At 54.1% G+C, this 6,538-nt stretch overlaps 1 pseudogene across 1 annotated transcript; it reads left to right on the top strand.

Moving 5' to 3' along the window:
• Positions 1 to 1,443: 1,443 nt before the first annotated feature.
• On the top strand, positions 1,444 to 6,272 carry LOC150002312 (protein CASP pseudogene; annotated as a pseudogene). Its single transcript, XR_016512975.1, has 2 exons — positions 1,444 to 1,620; positions 4,226 to 6,272. The product of XR_016512975.1 is annotated as a protein CASP pseudogene (transcript).
• The last annotated feature ends 266 nt before the right edge of the window (positions 6,273 to 6,538 follow it).

Below are 6,538 nucleotides of genomic sequence, written 5' to 3'. Positions count from 1 at the left end.
CATTTATTGATTTTAGAGAAGTAGGGAGAGAGAAACATTGAACTGCTGCCTCCTGTAGGTGCCCCTACCAGGGATCCAACCCGCAGCCTAGGCCTGTGCCCTGAGCTGGAAAAGGGAGGACGCTCTGACCAACCAGACCACGTGGTCAGGGCTCAATTTACTCTTAAATAGTTCCCACACTGCTTCTTTAACTTAAACACTCTGGTTAGCGTGGAGTCACCTGTGGCAGTGTGGTGCTGACTGTTCAGAGCAGTAGAATATGCCACCCCAGGTTATGCCCCTTTGACATAAGGATTGTTTTGAGTAGAAGGCAACTGAGAGGAGGCAGATACTACAAAAGCTGCCTGCCCCCCCCATGTTTGCCCTAAAAGCAGTTACACAGATTTTCAAAAGTGTGCTTGTGAAAGTAGACATTGGTTTCTCCCAGTGCCTGTCTACCAGGAAGGAGGAAAATTAACCCCCAGAGACAACTTCAGACCCTATCAGCCTGGCGACAGCACCAGAGGAATCTCCATAACTGTAGCATAGGATCCCGAAGCCAGAGAACTGCTTGAGTTCATGATATTCTGGGGAGAAAAAAAAAAAAAACAACCCACCACCCGGTGGACTAGCAGGTGTGGACATGCCATTCATTACTCACATTACAGGGAGGTGGGTGGGAGAGAGACTGCGTGTCTCCAGTCCGAGGCTCCTGATAAGGGGTCCCAGATAAGGGCCATACGGGTCCAGTTCGCACAAACCCACCCAGGGCCCGGAGCTACATTACCTCAGTGTATACGTGCAGAAAGAAGCAGTCACAGGACAAGAAGCCGCTCCCAAAGGGAGATAAGAAAGGCATTACAATCCGTTCCCAGAACAGTGCACATTCCTGCTGGCCAGGGGGAATGTGCTGCGAGGGCAAATTTTACAAACTAACCTTTACACACCATTAGTTTACCTTTCTGTTTGCCTCCCTTATCGCTCCCCCAGCCCTCCCAAGTTCCTCATAGATGCTGGGGCTTTGATAGACGTTGCTTTGAGCCCGAGGTCGCCTAAATCCTGCCTGAAACAGTGAAAGTGCACCATCATGAGTAGGTGGGTGGCGGGAGGTGGTTGGAGTAGTGAACTGGCTGTGCAATGTGCACACGCAATTTCATGTTGAAAATGGACAGTTTGGAGTACCCAAAATCGAGGCGAAAAAAGACAGTTATACATGATCCAATTCCCTGACTGACACGCCGATCAATTTTGGATCCGATCTTGTGTAACCACAAAAGGAAGAAGGAGTCCGAGCTGTGGGAAGTCTGCATTAATTCCAGTTCTCACAGCCCAGAGAGCTTGGGGGACCTCTGGACGCTGTTTAAAAACGCAGCGCGATCGGACGACACAGGAGGCTGTTGGCGCCCCCTGCTGGCAGGCGGCGCTGCAGAAGCCGGGTCCGCGCGCAGGGAAGGCATCAGGGAAGGAAACGTTCCCAGGAGGACCTGCGTGTCCCCAGGGCAACGGCTGCCGCAGGACGGGGCTGACTGGCGCAGGCTCCGCCCCCGGAGCCCCTGCCGGGATCGCCCCCACCTTCCCGGGGTACAGCGCCCGGTAGCGGCGGGACCGCTCGGTCTGCTCAGACTTCGCAGGTGCCATCAGGTGGGAGTGGTGACATCTAGGCCGGGCAGACGGGGTGGTCCGCGGTCTCAGGAGGACAAAACCGGCGCAGGCTATTGAGGCCTGGAGGAGGCGGCGTCCGGCCCGCTCGGACTGACTGGGATCTGCAGCCCTGGCCCAGCCGACCCAAGCTGGCGCCCTGGGGGCCGGGGAGGGCGGTGCAGGGAGATCCGTGCGCCGACCCCGGACGCTGAGTTCCAGTTTATCTTTATCCATCCAGCCTGTGGCCGCCAGAGGGCGCTCTGCGAACACTTGTTGAATCAATCAGTGACTTGAGAGCCTTAACACATGGCCACCGATTTTACAGTCAGCCCAGGGCTTTCTGAGTGTTCCCATTCCTGAAACCTAGCTTGTGTGTTGGGAATACTGTTGGTGAGATACAGAGTGGAAAAAAGAAGAGCAGAGGACATTATGGGTGAGAAAAGCATAGGAGTCTCATGCGGGGGCAGCATATGATAGTACAACACTAAATTGTAATGGTAGGGGCTGCCACTTTAACAACAGTTCTGTACAAAATGATAACGGTAGTTGCAACTCTTATTTAAGTCTTAAAGACCCCCGGGGAAACAGGAACTCAGTTTCCTGATGCTTAGCCCAGATTGAAACAATGTTTCCCAAGTTCTTATTGCCTTTTTCTCTAATGCAATAAATAAATAGATGATAGGTAGCTGGATAGGTAGATAGTATTCGGGGTAGAATCCTTAGAGATGGTAGCCTACCGCCCCCATTTTATGGATGATTAAAGTGAGTTACAGACGGGTTGAAGCGACTTGCTCTAGGTCACATAGCAAGTGACTGAGAATACAGCTTAGGTTTCTGGAGTTCCAATTCTGTGCTCTCCTTCCCTTCAACAAATATTTATTGGGACTTCTTTCCTTTAATAGATATTAATGAGTACTATTCACAGAATTGCTTCTCTTGGGTTGTGGCTGCCTAATCAAGCTTCTGTCCCACATTTTTCAGGTTACCAGGAAGCTAGCTATGTGGCATTTTCCTTACTCCCATTTGTCACCTTCTTCTAGGGAAAGTGATATTTTGATTTTGGGTGCAAAAGGTTTTGAAGAAGTTAATTGATCTGTCATTTCTTTCTGACATTTCTAATGTTTTCTTGAGCCAAATAATTTTCAGTGTAAATTTCATTTTAGTGGATTGAAGAGCAGTACCAATTGTAGAGGATTCTGCAGATGTAATTGTCTATATTTCTTATAAACACATGAGTGTTTTTAAGATATCACACAGAAAACACTGAAGACAGCTCTGTGCAGATTTAATCACACAGTACAATATAACATGTTTACATGACTATCCTACAAGACTACACAGTGCTTACATGACTGTGTCCTGTGGTATGTGCTCAAATGTTCATTTAATGAAACTATTTATTTTAGGTCCTGTTTCTCCAGTTAGAAATGAATATTTACTGAGGTTCCAATGACTGACTTCTTTATATTTTCTACCCACTACGCCTGTAAAACAAGGGCATATTTATTCAGTGTTCCACCTCTTCCTGGGTATGCATCTGCTTTGTTTGCAGCTTATGTTAACTTTTGGAAAGAGGATGAGCAAAATGATTGCAAACTCTTCCTGGTAGTATGTCACCAAAGCCTTGCCCGTTTCACATATTGAAAAGTCTGGCTTCTCAAGATCCACTTTAGAACTCCTGATCTGGTGTGAACAAAGGTAGAAGACTTTTAATCATTATTGGTAAAGACAGGTGTGAAGCCATCCTGAAACAAAAAGAAGTGTGTGCATGGGTCCAGGTGGAGTGCCCTTTGATCATGTGGCTGGCCTTCTGTTTCTGAGCACAAGAGTAGGAGACATGATGAGGACTAGAAAGAACTTTACAACAGCCCTGGACTGGCAGCTCAGTTGGTTAGAGCATCATCCTGATACATCAAGGTTCTGGGTTTAATCCCCGATTAGGGCACATACAGGAGTCAACCAGCGAATACATAAATAAGTGGAACAACAAATCAATGTTTGTCTCTAAAATCAGTAATAAAAAAAAATTACACACATATGATGAGGAATATCTATGAGACTGATCCCTCTAGTCATGTTTATTGAGAATTTGAGAGTAATTCCTGAAATCAAAGACTACACAGATCTCCGCAGGTCTTCTTTCTGTTTGCGGCTTGCTGGGCCTTTTGGAGACAGTAATTTCCTTAACCAGCAGGATCCACGGCCCTACCCATCCAGTGACTTTTAAAGTCATGTATATTTATATATTATTTACTTTATATTAATTTTTTTTCTCTTATTGGTTCTAGAGAGAGGGGTAGGAAGGGAGCAAGAGGGAGAGAAACATTGATATGAGAGAGAAACATCAATTGGTTGCCTCTTGCACACGCCCAGACTGGTGACTGAGAAAACTACCTGTAATTTTACTACTTGAAAAGCATGTCACAGCGCCCTTGAGCTCCGGCTCCGGGTCCGGCTCGCCAGGGCTGCGGCGGCGCCGAGAGGAGGAGTCCGCGTCCGCGGCGGCGGCCGGCTCCAGGCCGGGTTTTGGCGCCGCCCGCCGCTGCCTCCCGGCGGCCCCGGAACTCCAGCCCGGTCTTTCCCAGTTGCCCCCTCGTCTCCCTAGGTCTCAAGATGGCGGCCAGCGTGAACTCGGTCTTTCAGTACTGGAAGCGCTTCGACTTGCAGCAGCTGCAGAGGGAACTCGACACCGCGGCGACAGAGCTGGCGAGCCGGCAGGATGAGAGCGAGCAGTCGAGGAAGCGGCTCATCGAGCAGAGCCGGGAGTTCAAGAAGAACACCCCGGAGGACGGGCGCCGGCAGGCGGCGCCGCTGCTGAGGAGCTTCCAGGGCGAGGTGGACGCGCTGAGCAAGCGCAGCAAGGAGGCGGAGGCGGCCTTCCTCAGGGTGTACAAGGCGCTGATCGACGTGCCCGACCCCGGGCCCGCGCTGGAGCTCGCGCAGCAGCTGCAGCGCCGGGTGCAGCGCCTGCACGACCTGGAGACGGAGAACCGGAAGCTCAGGGGCACGCTGGGGGACTACGACAGGGAGTTCGCCGAGGTGAAGAGCCAGGAGGTGACGATAAAGGCCCTGCGGGAGAAAGTGCGCGACTACGAGCAGACGCTGCGGAGTCAGGCCGAGAGCATCGCCCTCGAGAAGGAGCAGCAGCTGCGCCATGACTTCGCGGAAAAGGAGCGCAGGCTGCACGAGGCGCAGGCGGCCGCCGCCTCAAAGCTGGAGGAAGCGGAGCATAAAGTGCAGGCGCTGCAGGCGGCCCTGGAGAAAACGCGAACGGAGTTATTCGACCTGAAAACCAAATATGATGAGGAAATGGCGGCCAAGGCCGACGAAATCGAAATGGTCATGACAGACCTCGAGAGGGCGAACCAGAGGGCCGAGGTGGCCCAGAGAGAGGCGGAGGCCGTCCGGGAGCAGCTCTCGTCGGCCGGCCGCGCGCTCCCGCTGGCCGCGGGGGTCCCGAAGGCGCCGGCCGAGGAGCAGGCCGCGGAGGTGCTGACGCGCGCCAGCCTGGAGGCCGAGCTGGCCGCCAGGGAGCGCGAGATCGCCAAGCTGGTGGAGGACGTGCAGCGGCTGCAGGCCGGCCTCACGCGGCTGCGGGAGAGCTCGGGCAGCCGCACGGCGCAGCTCGAGCGGCAGCTGAGTGCCAAGGACAGCGCGCTCAGGCAGCTGGAAGAAACCCTCAAAGGACAGGCCGACTACGAAGAGGTGAAGAAAGAACTGAACATTCTGAAGTCCATGGAGTTTGCGCCGTCCGCAGGGGCTGGGGCCCAGGACGCGTCGAAGCCCCTGGAGGTGCTGCTGCTGGAGAGGAACCGCTCGCTGCAGTCCGAGAACGCCGCGCTGCGCATCTCCAACAGCGACCTGAGCGCGCGCTGTGCAGAGCTGCAGGCCCACGCCACTGAGGCCGTGGCCATGGTGGCCGAGCAGAGGGAGCTGATCGCCCGCCTGGAGCAAGATCTCAGCACCATCCAGTCCATCCAGCGGCCAGATGCCGAGGGGGCAGCCGAGCACGGCCTGGAGAAGATCCCAGAGCCCATCAAGGAGGCCACTGCCCTGTTCTATGGACCGCCGGCCCCAGCCAGTGGCACCCTCCCCGAGGGCCAGGTAGACTCGCTGCTCTCCATCATCTCCAGCCAGAGGGAGCGCTTCCGGGCCCGGAACCAGGAGCTGGAGGCTGAGAACCGCATGGCCCAGCACACTATCCAGGCCCTGCAGAGTGAACTGGACAGCCTGCGCGCGGACAACATCAAGCTCTTCGAGAAAATCAAGTTCCTGCAGAGCTACCCTGGTCGGGGTGGTGGCAGCGACGACACGGAGCTGCGGTACTCGTCCCAGTATGAGGAGCGCCTGGACCCCTTCTCCTCCTTCAGCAGGCGGGAGCGGCAGCGGAAGTACCTGAGCCTAAGCCCCTGGGACAAGGCTACACTCAGCTTGGGGCGGCTGGTTCTCTCCAACAAGATGGCACGCACCATTGGCTTCTTCTACACACTGTTTCTGCACTGCTTGGTCTTCCTGGTTCTCTACAAGCTGGCGTGGAGCGAGAGCATGGAGAGGGACTGCACCACCTTCTGCGCCAAGAAGTTTGCCGATCACCTGCACAAGTTCCATGAGCATGACAATGGGGCAGTGGCCGGTGACCTGTGGCAGTGACGTCCCATAACTGCATTCAGCTGCTTCGAATGACTTAGGCTTTCCTGGAGAATCCCCTGTGGAAACTGCCCTTGCCATCTGTCCCAAGAGTTCCAGAGGTCCCAGGTCCCCTTGGGCCCCCTTAAAAGAATGTCACAGCCTCTTCAGGCCTCCTATAGCCAGAAAGCGCCAAGGCTTAGCCAGGCGGAATCCCTTCTCAGGCTGGTGATCCGGTCTGGGCCCTGGTGTTGGAGATGCTGTGACTCAAGAGTTCCCACTGTGTCTGGCC

Source organism: Furipterus horrens, unplaced genomic scaffold (genome assembly GCF_987537825.1).
Source record: "Furipterus horrens unplaced genomic scaffold, mFurHor1.1.pri manual_scaffold_9, whole genome shotgun sequence".
In the NCBI taxonomy this organism is placed as follows: domain Eukaryota; kingdom Metazoa; phylum Chordata; class Mammalia; order Chiroptera; family Furipteridae; genus Furipterus; species Furipterus horrens.
Note: the sequence above shows the minus strand (reverse complement) of the source record. Positions and strands in the feature narration are given on the sequence as shown.